This window comes from Pleurodeles waltl, chromosome 2_1 (genome assembly GCF_031143425.1).
Source record: "Pleurodeles waltl isolate 20211129_DDA chromosome 2_1, aPleWal1.hap1.20221129, whole genome shotgun sequence".
Classification (NCBI taxonomy): domain Eukaryota; kingdom Metazoa; phylum Chordata; class Amphibia; order Caudata; family Salamandridae; genus Pleurodeles; species Pleurodeles waltl.
Window position 1 is genome coordinate 116,232,529 of NC_090438.1, and position 16,052 is coordinate 116,248,580.

Here is a 16,052-nt window from a genome sequence, read left to right on the forward strand (position 1 = left end):
GCCAGGGTGTTTGCGCGCCGTAGCAGCAGTTGGTATCAGCCTCACTCAGAGTGAAGGAATAGTGATGGGACACCCATTAACAGTCATGGTCCCTCACTCAGTTGAGATACTTTTGACCCGCTCCCGAACGCAACACATGACTGGAGCAAGACTCACAAGGTATGAAACAATAATTCTGGGCTCACCGAATGTCCAGCTGAAAAGGTGCACTACGTTGAATCCAGCAACCTTGCTTCCCAGTGAAAATGCTGAAATTGAGAACGCTGAAGACGTCGAGCACGACTGCCTTCAGGTGACTGAATTTTGCACAAAACCCCGACCTGATATTAGGGATACTAAGCTTGATGAAAATGACCATATTATTTTTGTTGATGGTTCATGTCTAAGAGATGGGTTGGGAATTTTGAAAGCAGGATATGCTGTATGTACTGTAACAGGTGTCTTGGAAGCGTCCTGGCTTCAAGGAGTCTATTCCGCACAAGTAGCAGAGCTTGTAGCCCTTACAAGAGCATGCCAACTGTCTACATTGATGAAGGTTACCATTTACACTGACAGTCAGTACGGGTTTGGAATTGTGCACGACTTTGGGCAATTATGGTCACAGAGAGGTTTCCTGACCTCTTCAGGGTCCCCAGTGAAAAACGGGGAGAGAATAAGGGAATTGTTACACGCCATTCAGATGCCAGCCGAAATTGCAGTGGTAAAGTGTAGTGCTCATACAAAAGGACAGGACTATGTTTCCCTGGGAAATGCATATGCGGATCAAGTCGCAAGATTTTGTGCCTTGAACTGTATATTGCTCAGGGATGAATGGAATTTGATAAGTGAGCCAGAGCTCGAACCAGCTGAAGCATTTGCCTTGAAGGTCGTGGATACAATGGATGAACTAAAAGCATTACAGAATAGCGTCAGGGAGGATGAAAGAGCTTCCTGGATTAAGTCACAATGTACAAGGAGACCAGATGAGTTATGGGTTTCAAAGGAAGGAAAATTTGTTTTACCAAATGGTCTCTTATCGCAGCTAGCGCGGTTCTATCATGGGAAGGCTCACCTAGGGAGAGATGCCATGATAAGATTGTTCAAAACTGATTGGTTTAACCCCAGATTCCGTCAAGTTGCAGAAGCAGTTTGCCATCGTTGTGTCATTTGTCAGCAGATGAACCCAGGAAAGGGAACGGTTGTGAACATGAGCCACATTGGCAGGGCGAGTGGCCCGTTCAGCAGAATGCAGATGGACTTTATTGAGATGCCTGTGCATGGAGGTCTGAAGTATGTGTTGGTGATTGTGTGCATTTTTAGTCACTGGATTGAAGCATACCCCACACGTAGAAATGACAGCCTTACAGTTGCAAAACTATTGTTGAGGGAGTTGATACCACGTTTCGGATTCCCGATCTCTTTAGAATCAGATAGAGGAAGTCACTTCAATAACGAGGTGATAAAGTTACTTTGCGCAGCGCTGAACATTGAGCAAAAACTGCATTGTAGCTATCGCCCTGAAGCCTCAGGACTGGTGGAACAGATGAATGGTACACTGAAATCAAGAATGGCGAAAATATGTGCATCGACAAATTTGAAATGGCCTGACGCATTGCCTTTGGTGTTAATGTCAATGAGAAACACCCCTGACAGAAAGACTGGATTGTCCCCGCACAAAATTCTCATGGGCAGGGCCATGAGACTTCCTGCAGTTCCCGCAAACGCGCTTTTGAATATTACAGATGATATGGTGTTAGACTACTGCAAAGGTCTGGCTGACGTGGTTCGCTCTTTCTCTCACCAGGTGGAAGCAACCACCTTGTCACCGATCCAAGGTCCAGGACACACACTGAAAGCAGGTGACTGGGTCGTGATAAAGAAGCACGTGAGGAAGTCGTGTCTGGAACCCCGTTGGAAAGGCCCTTTCCAAGTGATCCTGACGACCACTACCGCTGTGAAGTGTGCGGGAGTTCCCAACTGGATTCACGCCAGTCATACAAAGAAAGTGTTGTGTCCCACAGATGAGGAAGTTGAAGCGCTGAAACTGCCAGTACCTGATAACAAAGTGCCGAGCGCTGAGACAGAGCAAAACAGAACTAGAAGCGAACAGGCAGAAATAGAGGAGAGAGAAATATTCTCTGAGGACGAAACAACCGATTCACTTGGGGAAGACCAAGGAGAAACCTCAGACAGCGACGAAGCAGCTGAAGGTAACAAAGAGCCTGAAGCAGCTGAAGGTAACAAAGAGCCTGAAGAAAGTAACGGTGACAAAGGGCTCGAAAGAGGTGAAGAAGCAGGAGAGCCTGATCAGAGGAGGGCTTTCCCAGAAGCAGACGGTACAGAAAAAGAAAAGGAAAACCTGATTGACTCCCCAGAAGGAGGGGACAAGGCAGAACAGAACGAAACTGTTCAAACTTTCTCAGAAGAGATCGCAGGTCCATCAAGTGGACACAGTGCAAAGAGAAGACCAAGTATATCACCAGTAAAACTAAGAACTAGAGAAACGTTGAACGACAGTGAAGGGCCAAGAGTGAAAGAGAAAAGAAAGGAAGTGTCTGTCGTGGTACCAACAGCAAGTGAAGAAAAAGACTTGGCCAAAGAGGAAAGTACCAGTGAGGCAGAATCAAAGAGAGATGCAAAATTGAAAAGGAAAAGGATACCAAACAGGAGATATTCCGGTCCAGAATGGGCATATGTAGTCAATGACAATTGGACCGACGAATTTGTATCTCTTAGCCTCGAGAACGAAGAAGAAGAGATACCAATAGAAAAGAAAAGTTTTATGGACACTATTGACTGAAAAACTGATAAATGACATTGCTTGCTATATTATAACGTGATACAACCAGCTGAGACATTGCTAAACCGGATGAGACATTTGCTAACTTGATAAGACTTTGATAACCTGATTGACTCTTAAACCCGATTTGAGACAACGTTGCTAACTGATAAAAGACTGAGTTATTGCCGAATTGAGACAAATGCTGCTAACCGATAAGTGACTGGGCTCCTGAAGAAAACTGTGTGAACATTGCGCTCGTTCAGCTTTGTAACTAATTGCTAAATCGTTTCTTTATAAGTGCTTCTAGCTCTCTGATTCTATACAGATCATGACTAAGTACGCTACACAAAACAGTAGAGTGAAATATTGTAAATATGCGTGTATAGGCTTGATAACTGCATGTGTACTAATAATAATGGTAATAGTGCTTGCAACGCGTGGTAAGGGTGAGAATGAGAAAATTGATGCTTCTACTTCTGCTCCTGTTACTGTCACTGAACTAACCGCATTGAAAAGACTAGAATTAGATGAGAGACACTTGCATGATAAGAAGGAACTTTCGTATAATGTTTTCTATCGCCTACTAACAGAATATGTTGAGACTATGGATGCGAAAGATTGTTATGTGTGTACACAGATACCGACATCGGTAATGGAAGGGGTGACTTATCACCACATGCCTCTTACATATGGAATTACATGTAGTTTAGTAACTTCTAGATTTTATGGTCAAACTAACATACAGTATTTTATTCAAATTATGATGTTACCTTTGCATATGTTCCTATAATAACGCAATTAAGCCAGATTGCTAAAGATTGGGATGCTAAAATAATGAGGGAATTTTTCGAGCCAATGCAACCTTTTGAAACAGCTCACGCTCATAGGGAAAACCTTACCTGCTCGCTCTCTGCAGTAGAAATAAGCTTTTTAGATCGCACAGATGATAGAAGGGCACAAATGAATGCGAAATTAGAAAAAGAGCTAAGTAAGAGGACTTCGGTAGATAATTATGCTTTTGCCGCAATAAAAACACAAGGAAAAATAGCTTTAGACGCTTGGCATGTAGGGAAATTTTGTATATATCTTGGTGAATCTTATTATGATAACATTTTCGTGGGAGCGAGTGAATGTAAACATACGTTTATCTTTAAGGCCAAATGGACATTCATGCTGAACGGACTTGACCCTGTCATACCTGGTGTATATTACATTTGTGGGCATAATGCCTATTATCGTCTTCCAAAGATGGTGGGGGAGATGTTATTTGGGTATAGTGTTCCCAAATTTTTATCAACTGGATGACCTATCGGTGATTCCAAAGACGTCTGGATCTCATCGTATCCAGAAAAGAGAGACTGCAGCTGCTGTGGTAGGAGATATATTTGGAGCCATGATTCCTTCAATGGGAGTTGTGTTGAATTCCATCAAAATAAGAAAGTTGTCTACTATAGTGGATAACATGTTGACAAAGTTTTCAGGTGCTATAATCCTGATGGATGCTGAACTTGCAGCAGAAAGAGCTATGACTCTTCAAAACAGGCTTGCCCTAGACATTCTTTTAGCAAAGGATGGCGGCGTTTGCAAAATGCTTGGTGCGCGTCACTGTTGCACGTATATACCAGACAACAGTGTGAAGATTAAAACAATGCTTGCAAATCTAACAAAAGAGAGGGCAGACTTGAAGGAATTGAAAGAACCAGGAGTTTGGGAGAAGGTTGGAAAGGGAGTTGCTTCAGTGGGAAATTGGCTTGGTGGCATTTGGAATGGAATATTACTAAAAATAATACAGGGAATACTAATAGTACTAATTTGCATCTTTGGGATTTGGGGAATAAAGAGGGGAATACTAATGATCATGGCAAGAATTAAGAGAAGGAAGGAAGAGAAAATGATGAAAAGAATGGCAGAAGAATACAAGGCAAGAACAAGGGGAACTAAAAGGCAAAGAGAACTGACAGAATTTTAATGGAATAAAATTTGTGGGAATAGTTTTGTGTGATGACAAATAGTCATCAGAGGAGGGATTGATGACGCAGAAACGAAGGTTTTACATTTATTAGCGCATAAACGTAGTGCCGCAATAATCAAGTGTGACTTTAACCGAACTAATAAAGATTGTACGGGGACAAATGTGCCCTCAGAGTAGTTCGCCAACATTTATAAGCGTGCTTTATATAACGTGATGTATTAGAATTGTACAAATCTGACATAACCGTAAACGTGTGCCATGATTTGCTTGTTTGAAATGTTTTAATTTAGCATAACTTTAGTGGAGGCTTCGGCCTAGTTGCCTTGTCTCACGGTTTAGATGCTCGTGTTTTTCTAATGTGCTAATAAAACGTGTATTCTTGCTTGAAGCTGTACTTTTCCAGTGAGATCGGTTCACATGCTTATCTTTAAGGTTTCGTGCCAGCCTGGCATCTTCTTCTTTGCTCCAAGGTCAATCTGCAGGTGCAGACAATGGAAGCTCTGAAAGTGAGTTAATTGGTAAAATATGTTGCAACTTACGTTCCCGACTCCAAGGATAATGTATGCCTAGGTAGAAGCTTGTGAATTGTTGTTTTTGATTGGACAATTTGAAGCCAACCTATGAACCCTCCAATGGAAGACCCTACTGGATTTGAACTGTTGTTTATTTAAACCTGGTGCACAAGAAGAAAGCGGCCATTACCCACTGCACCCATTGAGGACATTATTGCCCATTGCAGCCATTATGGCCCATCTTGCCGACCTCGTCATTTTGCCATCTTCTACGATGCCAATTGATGTTCGACGCCATTTTGAATGAGACTTTGATGCTTTCTCTAATCGAGAGAAAGAGACTTTAAGTAATTCTCGCTCTAGAGACTTTAACTTTGATCTGCCCCTTTGCATAAAGTAGTAGTTTTGTCCTTTTATCTTGCCGCTGTGAGGCAATTGCCCCGTCCACCCTGCCCCTTTTGCCCCGTCCCATGCTGATCGAAACCGGTACCTGTGAGACGAAGACTTCCTTGAATGCTGATTGAATTTGGTAAATATGAAAGGAAAATGTACAATTGCATTGTGTTTCTTTTTAGGTAACCAACTGCTGATTTTTGATAAGAGCCCTAGTTAGGAGTTTTCCAAATCAATGTTGCTAAATTGTTTTTTGCATGAAATCCCACATGCAGATGCTAATTTGAGGTTAGATGAGGATTCATTTGTTGCACGATGCAATTTGAGACCTTGTTATGCTGACTAATGTATGCAATTAGCCCATTACAGATTATAGTTTTAGTGGTTTGCGTTGCTATTATCGAATGCATTGTTATTCAAATGCTGCATAGATTGAATCTTTTTCGCCGTTATGGACAGCTATTAATGTTCATTTACATATACCATTTGGTGTTGAGACACATTTATATCGTGCTAGCTTTGTTAATATAGGGAAATAAATTCATTAACTTTGAATGAACTGGTGTGGTTATTCATGGCCGAAAGGTCATGGTTCGCCGAAATGTTTTCTGGATTAATTGTGAAGTGTTATGTTGATCAGGGCATTGCTTATGTTCGTTATTGATTATTGATTAGATTAAATTGACTAATCTCGGGTGAAGAGAGCCCCACTTGGTCAAAAGATTCATCGACCCAAGAGCGTCCAAATACAGGTAATTTATTAGGACGGAATGCTCTATCAGGAGTGAAGGCTAGAATGACAAAAAAATCTTCAGTTGTAAAGAACATACAGTTTAGGGGAACGATGTAATGCACGTCATTTATGAAAAACACGTCTGTGACATTCGCATGAGTTAATGCATTTAAACCACGGATGTGTGTGCTTTGACAATAACCAAAAGCAAAAATAAATGTACACACAGAATACAGAAGAAACCAGGGCTTGGGTGTATTATAATGGTAGAGAATATTGTCTGTAAAAATATTGCACATTTATGCCTGCATCACCCAACAATACACCACAATGAGACTTACAATGATTTATTTTGAGTGTTACGATTCTTAAAAAAATATTTTTTTATATTTGTTGGGAATAAGCTTGCATATTGTGAATATTAATATATAAAAAACAGTTAAGCATCTATGCAGCAAATCATTGCCCCTCCCCCCCCCCGAGCTGTTGTGCCAGTTGCACATACAGATTAAAGAGGTGATCTGCCTCTTTGCTGCTGTCCTTACGTCCATTAAGGTGTAGGGCTATCTATCTCTTCTGTACCTATATGATCTGCTACCATCTGTTGTTGCCTGGCAACAGGAAATTGACCTGGGAGGAAGCAGTCGGGATGTCACAGTTGCCGATCCTGCTCCTTTGATTCAAGCTGCTCAAGCCGTTCCTGATAAAGACAGTGCCAATGACGTCCACAGGAGGTGAATTCATGTTGCAGTTTACTGGAGATCTGACTGTGGCCTATCACACTGATGGTATAATTAAGCATAAGGTTTTATTACTGACAGCATCAGGTGTAACATTTCGTAATGGCAAAGTCTTCAGGTGTTCATTCACACAGAAGGAGCCCTTGTTCAGCTTTCCTGCCCCTGGGTGTACCAGCCAGCCAACCCTTGCATAGCACCTCCAGTCCCTGGGTACGAATATAGAGCAGGGCACACCTCAGCCATCTTACCAAACAACTGAAAACAGAATTGTCTGCTTTCTGCTGAGTTTTTTCCAGGTCTAGTCAGGCTCGTGGTGTGTAGCCATTTAGAAACAAATCGAAATCAAATTCGTAAATAATTCACACAGTCTAACCAGTCTACTTTTAAGCAGTTCCTGTTTGCTTTCCTGCACAGTATACTAGAGTACCCTGCTCTGGGGGCTTTCAAAATGGCGGGACCCTTGTCCAGCGGTCCAGAGATCCTAAATTTCACCCAGGAGACGATTTATAGAAATGAGAATGCATTCCTGCTAAACCTTCTGTGACTGGGTCTAGAGTCAGGTTTGACCCAACTGCAAGCAGAGCCTGGATGACTGTGAGAGATCCCAGTTTACTAGCATTCCTTAAACCTATACCTGTTTCCGATAATCTTGTGAAAAAGGTCTACTGTCGGGAGGCATATCAGGGGGCATTGCTTAATGCTTATGGCTTGGTAGGTGTAAAAGTGTAATACCCCGAAACTGTTCACTCGAGTCCATTTCATAGAATAGGAGCTGAGTGTGCTCTACATGGCCTGGACTAAGGCTTCAGTGTAAGATTCCAAGAGATGCAAAAAGTCACAGTGCATATTGATCATAGGACTTTTGTGGGTGTCTGTCTCTCTCCTGGCAGCCCTCTTCAGCAAATACAGACTTTTCCTGGAGTGCATCCGCTCCTCCTGGAGCACCTCCAAATGTTTGGAGCACAGAAGACCTTCTGCCCATCCTCCTTATTTTTAAAGTGACTGCAGATGCAAAATATTTCCTTATCCACGCATTGTTTTTTTTTATTTTTATTTTTAGCAATGCTCCCACTGGCGCTCTTTATTTTTGCAGGAAGCTTGTGACCCTGCCCTACGTGGTGCTTTCACACGCAAACCACAGCAGGCTACCAGAAACCATGCGGTCAAGCCAGCTTCTTGGCCATGGACTTCTGCTGATGCTGGCAGAAAAGCTGAAGCAGCTTCATAGCTCTGCTAACCTTTGGCAAGAGGATGCGAGAGGAGGCACACTGGCATGGTGGACGTCTGAGGGAGCACCTTAAGATGCGACTCCTGACAAGCCTGGGAGATCCCATGCCTCTGAAAAGTTGGTCTGGCAACCCCCACCACTAACAGGGGTAATGAAACCAGCTGAATGTGCCCTGAGAGTGCGGGCCTCCCTGGGAGTAAAATGCAGAGAAATGTATTTATTGTAAGATGGGACCATCCTTAGTGGTTTTAAGGGTGTGGCATTGGTTTACTTTGAAATATTTCTGCTTTTATTAATGTGGTGACACCTTGACAAAGCCTGTCGGTTCATACCCCATTATATTGTGTCTAATATAATAGGAGGGTATTGTGGTTTTAGAATTCAGGACTTGCTAGGAGTGTGAACTGTTAGGAGGGTGTCTCTATAGGTATTTCCACCTGCCTATTTTTACAAATTTGTGAATTTATCAATAGCTTTGCATAATGTGTAGGTAATTAGGTACTTTTCCTATTTATAAGTAAAAACAGTGACTGAACATGATTTCTTGGGTGTTGCTTGTTGTGTGCTTGCCAAATGCCGTCCTTGTCGAATCCCCCTCTGGTGAGTAGGCCTTGAAGTGCTCTGCCCCTCTGCTCTGAGGGATCTAGTGCTACAGCTGCTTACTTGGCTACCAGAAGACATAAATGTGCAGACATTACTTGTGGAGGACCCACATTCTCACAACTGTTATCTCAGTTACTTACAAATAGTGTATGTAGTCTATATGTTAGTGCACAGATACCTAGAAATCTTTCAGTAGAAGGTAGTGGTCTTCAATGCATGAAATATGGAATGGAGAAAATGTAAAAAAGTGTGTCCTACAGCAAACAATGGGCACAATCAAGACACTACACAAAAATTATGAGATTGAGAGGCTACAAACATATATTCAACTGAGCAGCTGGTGGCAACTCTGAAAATTATTCTCTATTCCACTTACATAACTGAGGTTCAGCCAGTATATCTTTGCAAGTTCCAGTGCACCAAGAAATAAAATTGCAGAACAAGGATCCGAAATAGAGAGGCCTGAGTACCAGGCATCAGGTGCGCAAAATGCTGGTGCTATTCTGTGGTGGTTGTGACACAGCAGTCATTCCTAAAACTGTGAGAATGGCCAGGTCCCACCAACCAATAGGGAATGCTTCCTGGTGATCTGAGTTTGGACACACCTCACTACGCTTGCTGTTATTGCCCATCAGAAAGACCACTTTTATTTACACTCCTCGCGTCTAGACATGCCAAAGGATATTATTAGTCCATGCAATCAAGTGCATAAATCAAGAATCCCCCAAGAACCATCAGCCCCATTAGGTGGGGGCAGAGGAAACCACTTTACTACATCTTACTAAGAATGTCACTTCTCCCACCCAGCCTTTACTTGTCTGCCCATGGTGTCGAGGGTACCTCGTTAATCTGCCTAGATGGAGAAGGTTGAGCCCTAAACGTCATAACATTCAATTATTAGAGCCTTTTTGTGACTAAAATACTCACCTGTAATAACTACGTTAGAGCACTACTGCAATAAACTAATTTGTCACATTCCAGTTCTGATGTCACAATGCTTTCTGACTGAGCACCACAGTGGTACATTTATCTCTAAATTAAATTGCACCATAATAAATCTATCACTCGCTTTTCAGAAAGCAAAATGACTACTATATCAGCCAAGCAGAATGTTTTAAAGCAGTGGTTCCCAACCTGTGGTCCGGGGACCTCTGAGGGTCTGCGAAGAATCCTCTGGGGGTCTGTTTACAAAATGAAATAATATTAACAGATTAGGTCCCCAGCTTTCAGTAATGACTCGGTTTGGGTCCCTAGATTCCAATAATGATTCAGTGGGGGTCCCCTGATTCCAGTAATGATAAAGTGGAGGTCCACAGAAGTCAAAAGGTTGGGAACCACTGTTTTAAAGCATTACACCTTATGCTTGTGGTTCCTAACTTTCGCACAGGGTCTTTCTTATTTCATCAAAGCATGAGTGAACCAGGCCTTTAGTGGGTTGTGGGGCGTATGGTATTTGAAAGGAAAGTACATTTTGGTAGGAAAAAACAGGGAAGAAAGACCACACTCTTTTTGTGGATTTGCTTGGCAGGTGCCCCAAATATGTGGAGGGAAACAATACACAGAAGAACAAAATATTCTCTGTTACCCAGAGCCTAGCAGCCATTAAACTCTCTGTTCTCGTCAGGTGTCCAAAAAGGCATTGGAATATGTTTAGGTAAAAAGCAAAAATGTATGCGGGTTTAGCTTCCCACTTCTAATTTCACTCAATCATTGTTACCCACCCTGGATACATGCTGCCTTCTTCTACCCTGCACTACTCATCAACTTACAGCAAGTGCCTAGAGGTGGTTTCATTAAAATGAAATCAATGGCTGTATGATGTATCATGAAATATTACAAGGTCAAAGAGTATTTCACTGCGGGGCTAGTAAGTGCATATATTAAAGAAGAAGCAGAGACCTATAGAGAAGACCGATTGCCCTTTCAGACAACCGTAAAAACCTACCTTTAATGTATCTCCACTTCAATCTGAGGCATTGATAATACTCCCTAAAGGGAACCCATAATTCAAAGAGGCGCAGGCATTTCACTAGACATAAATGCAGACTTTTCCAAGAAAAGAACACTACCAGGATCTCATAAACCGTTCATTAGATGCTGCTGTGTTTTTTCTTCCAGCTTTTTAACACTGTCATTTGCAGGAGCTATCTGTACATGAATTATCAGTGAACCATGAGTGTGCAAGGGAGCGTGATCCCTGACCTGAGGGATATCTTTCTCTTTGTTTCTAAAGCCTAAGAGAAAAATATTTGGTCCAATACGTTCCACCATTTTTGGACTCTTTTTAAATATAGGGCCAGATGTATGAAGAATCCACTTTGCGATTCTCTAACAGCGATTTTTAAGAAATCGCTATTTCTGATTCGCAAAATGGTATGTATCATATTTGCGATTCGGTAATAGCGATTTCTTAAAAATCACAAATGCTATTACTGAATGGCAAATAGCGATTCTGAGCCCATTCGCACCTGGCCCATATTTGCCTATTTTTTGCATTTCCCAAATTGCGAATTCCTAACTGGAATTCGCAATTTAGGAAATGCAAAACCCCAGGGTGCTGGGGGGCTAAGGCCCCCTCTGCTGCACCCCAAAAAAATATTTCAGGACATGTAAGGTGCACACATGCCAAAGGGGCATGTGTGCCTTACATGTCAATTTTAAAAATGAATTTTTAATGCATTTTTAAAATTTGCACATGGTTACCACCAAATTTTACTTGGTGGTAATTGTGATTCCTTAATGCCCAATTCGCATTAAGGAAAAGCTTGATACATGTGCTTAACAAATCGCAAATATGGATTCCTTATTTGCGATTTCTTATTTAGAGAATTGCAATTTGTGATTCTCTAAACGGGCTTGCAATTTTAAGGAATTGCTATTTTAGTGATTCCTTAAAATTGCATAGCGAATGCCTTTCATACATACTGAAAGGCATTTTTGCATTCGCAAACGGCCATTCGCACCGTTTGCAAATGCAAAAACGCTTGCAACATCTGGCCCATAGTTCTAAATGCACTGCCATAGCTCATAAGACCAGATCTTAACAATAGTACTAGAACTGGTCATTTATGTCTAATAGAGACTTTTGCAAGGCCATGAGAAGGTAAAGACATCAGGAAAAACCACTGAAAACATTAGGAAACAGCTAATTTGCATTAGCAATTTCTGAATTTGAGAATTGATGATATTATAATTCAAGAGGAAACATTGCAGTAATTGTTTAAGTTTTTATATGCCATTCTTTTATTTTTGGATGAATTCAAAATAAATATTGAAATTGCCTTCAAATACATTATCTCTCTGTGTATGGGTAATACCATGATTACGAGCTGGAAGAAGGGCTTCAGTGTATGCAACGTTTTTATTCGTTTGCTGACGTATTTACGGAGATAAATGAAACAGTTTTACTAGTATTAATAAAATTATAATGAGTAATTATCTATTCTCTGAACTGGACATTGCAATGGTTTGAGGAAACAATGTGAAAAAAAAATATTAAGTTAAAAACCGAAATCAAAACATATGCATCTAACTGTCAAAAGCATGGCACCGGAATGTAGGATTTGTGACAAGATACCTTAAAACTAAGAGGTGAAATACATATTTAACACAGAAAGACTTAAAATACCAGCAAAAAAAGTGCTTCATAAGAAAAAAAGAACAATGCAAAATCCCTACAAAAATAATTCATGAGATGCTTCTATTAAACTGTGACAGAACTTCCAAACAACCACTAACATCATCCACCACGCCCAGCTTTACAACACATCGATCATCATTCCTCCCTGCATTCCTCTAGTCTGGTTAACAAAAGGGTTTCCAACCTGTCCAATGAAAAGAGCTAGTTCCGATCAACGAAATTCATAAATCGCTACTAATTAGCACGTTTGGTGTTATAATAGTGACAAAACCAGACAAGATTTCCTAAGTAACCCAAGAAAGGTTACCAATAAAGAAACAGTGTATATCAGCAGTAGTGTCACAAAAGAAACTCCATAAATATGGAATGTCCCTACATAAGTAATGAAATAAACACCATCGCACAAAAATCACTTATCAAGGAAATAACATCAGGAACATGTTTCCACAAATATGCATGAATTACCGAACTATTACCTGTAAATGTATTTTTGAAAGCAATCACATCTCGTCTCGAAACATCAGCTTAGAGGTCTCTGGAAATATACATTTTTCTATCAAATAAATGTTTTTTTAGCTTTTAATAGACATACTTATTTCTCACAAACAAATTATTATTATATTCGGGAAAATCACAGTTTTTACCTCAAAATGCCAGTTATCATTTTAAATATATTTGGTTTGTGCACAAACATCAGTCTGTCTGCCACCCACATTCTCTGTTAGAAAAGCCATTGAGAAATGTGTATTAGACACATTTACCTGGTTCATCAAACATCAAGGTTTATGTTGGTTACCAAGCTGTCTTGCACAGCGGTTTGCAGTGCATTGTGGATGAAATGATTCAGCACTTCCTATTCTATTTTGACCTCTTAGTAGCTTTCTGCACAGTTCATAATCACAGACTGATAACGATTCTAGAGCATCAGATTGGGTTTCATGGTTATTTCCTGAGATGGTCCTTTTCCTTTCTAAACAGTTGTTATAAGTTGGCGAAGATCAGAGAGCAGATCACAGGAAAGCACTGATGCCCTGTGGTGTAACCTAGGGTTCTATCTTAGCTCCACTTTACTTAATGTTTATTTGGAGCATTCAGTTTGCTGTCCAATGCAACTGATTGTGCAGCTGGGATGCAATAGGTGTGTGCGCCCGCTTGGTGCGCCCCCAGGGCACAACGATATTACAGAAGGGGCTGCCGGCACTTGTGCACCCCCTTCTGTAATACTGATAGTGCTGGCCACATGAAGCGACAGCGCTATCATGAGAAGGCGTCCATCATTTGCATGGGAGAGTGGCCCATATGCTATTGAGGGAATCACTTTGCCCCTAAGCCCGCACCGTATTACCGACTTGAGCGCAGAGGCAAACAGGTGACACACTTTCAGTATGGCAGCTAAAGGCAGCCCTATGGAGGAGGAAAAGGGGTCTCATGGACCCCTCTGGCACACCCCCTTGCAGGCATGTGCAGTCACTCACTGCACCTACCGTCAAGGGGATCTCTAATCCCCTTGAAAATGCAGGCAGGTTGCCGCCTGCCACGGTGAAACACAGAGCATTTTTTAAACAGTTGCCCTGTATTTCACTTGAATGCGCCTCCCCCAAGGCAACACAAGTTTGCGGCTGCCCTGGGGGTAGCACATTCTTTCTAATATGCATTACTTTCCTTGTTTGCACACAGCATACCTTTGAAATGTGCTCTGAGTACAAACAAGGAATGTGCACTGTATTCATAATACAGCGGCTCACGGTGGTAACAGGGGGTGGGGCGGCGCACACAGGGGTGAAATTAATAAAACTAAATAATAAACGTATCTAAATCGTCACCGCCACTGCCGTCAGGACCGCGCTGCTTCTCTCTTCGTCTCAGCCAACAGCCTGCAGGCACAGGCTCCCAGCCTACCCTGCGGCCAATCTTGACGCTGCTCAAAGCAGCATCAGGATTGGCTGGGAGCGCCCAACCAAGGTGCTCCCAGGCAGACTTGGAGCCTGTGCAGGCTCGCTCCAGCCCGACAACTGTTGTGCTGGGCTGGAGACAGCCTACTGCGCATGCATGTTTGGCCGGCCCGAGATGGCCTGCCAAACCTACATGCCAGCAGTGCTCGTAACAGCCTGTGGCCCGCCCCTTTTACTAAAAACAATAATAAACCCTAGTGGAGGAGCTGCGCCTGCCTGTGAGTTTCCATTCAACAATCTATATGCACCACTCAGATTTTGTCTAAAAAACACAGGAATCCATGTCAAGAATTCAGGAGGACACCTATTACTTTTCTCTCCATTCAAATAAAAATCCAACTCTGGATAGATGATAACTTCCTGAGTCTGGATATACAAAAATGTAGTTCTTCCTTAATACTCACAAATTCAAGAACAACCTTGACCCATTGCTGCTCTCTGAGTTAAAAGTAGAAGACTCCTCTGCCTCCCTCTTAAAGTTAGTAAACTCCGTTGGTGCTATGTTCAATTTACCAATATCTTCCAAAGTGATGGTATCCTTTCTTTCACCGATCCAACTAAAGACTCCTGCTCTTGTCCTAGTAATGCCCCAATTCCTATACTCAAGTAAGTAACACTCAATTGAAAATTAATATCGCTCTGCAATCACTAATTAATATATTATGCAAATGAAACATTTGTACCAATACTTGTTGACCATTGGAAATACAGCAGGAAGTATTTTATACCTTCTTTTCTTTAGTATGTACCGGTCAGGAAATGAACAGCACATTCAACTCCACTTCAAAAGGAGCAGTCTATCCTCAGCTGCAAATGCCACAATATTTTTTAAAAGAAACAGGACTTTACTCAATTTGCATTCAGCCTCATTGATCCTTTATTGATTGAATCTCAGTGAGCAAAGCATACAGATCTGGACAAAGCAACTCCACTTTTTGAGAGAGGCAGTGGAGAACACAGGTTATGGAATGTGTTTAAGTTAAAACTTCACATTCCTGGGATCACTATAAGTAACTTATACATGTGTACTTGCTTGCGCCATTGTAGAAGTGGATTATATTAGATCATTATTAACTGTACTTGCAATTAGAAACATTGTGAAGGCCCAATTCTAGAAACAATTCACACATCTGGACTCAGGTTTACTACTTTCGCTGGAGCAGATTTATGAATTGGTGAATTAACCAAGTTTTCCCAGAGATTATTCTTTAAAAATCAGTGACAGGTGTAGGTTTTTGATGTGTATTCCTGGAAACTCCTAGGGGCTTATTTACAAGCCGCCTGTGCCACCATAGCATCACTTTTTATGCTGTGGCACAAGCAGTCCCCTACACTGTGCCACATTTACAAACTGGCGCAATGGGACCATTGTGCCAGTTTGTAAAGCCCTGTGCCACATTATATCTGCGCCAAGTATAATGTATGCAGGGTGGGCGATCCCACATTAAAATCCACACAGAACTGGTGCATTGAAATTTACTATACTTCACTGCGTCGTTCTGCATCTTCACTGCGTCA

The 16,052-nt window shown here is 41.7% G+C and overlaps 1 protein-coding gene across 1 annotated transcript in view; it reads left to right on the forward strand.

The window, feature by feature from the left end:
* The window catches only part of TRPC5 (transient receptor potential cation channel subfamily C member 5), a 961,283-nt gene that overhangs the window by 228,400 nt on the left and 716,831 nt on the right, over nt 1–16,052 (forward strand). The window lies entirely within an intron of this gene.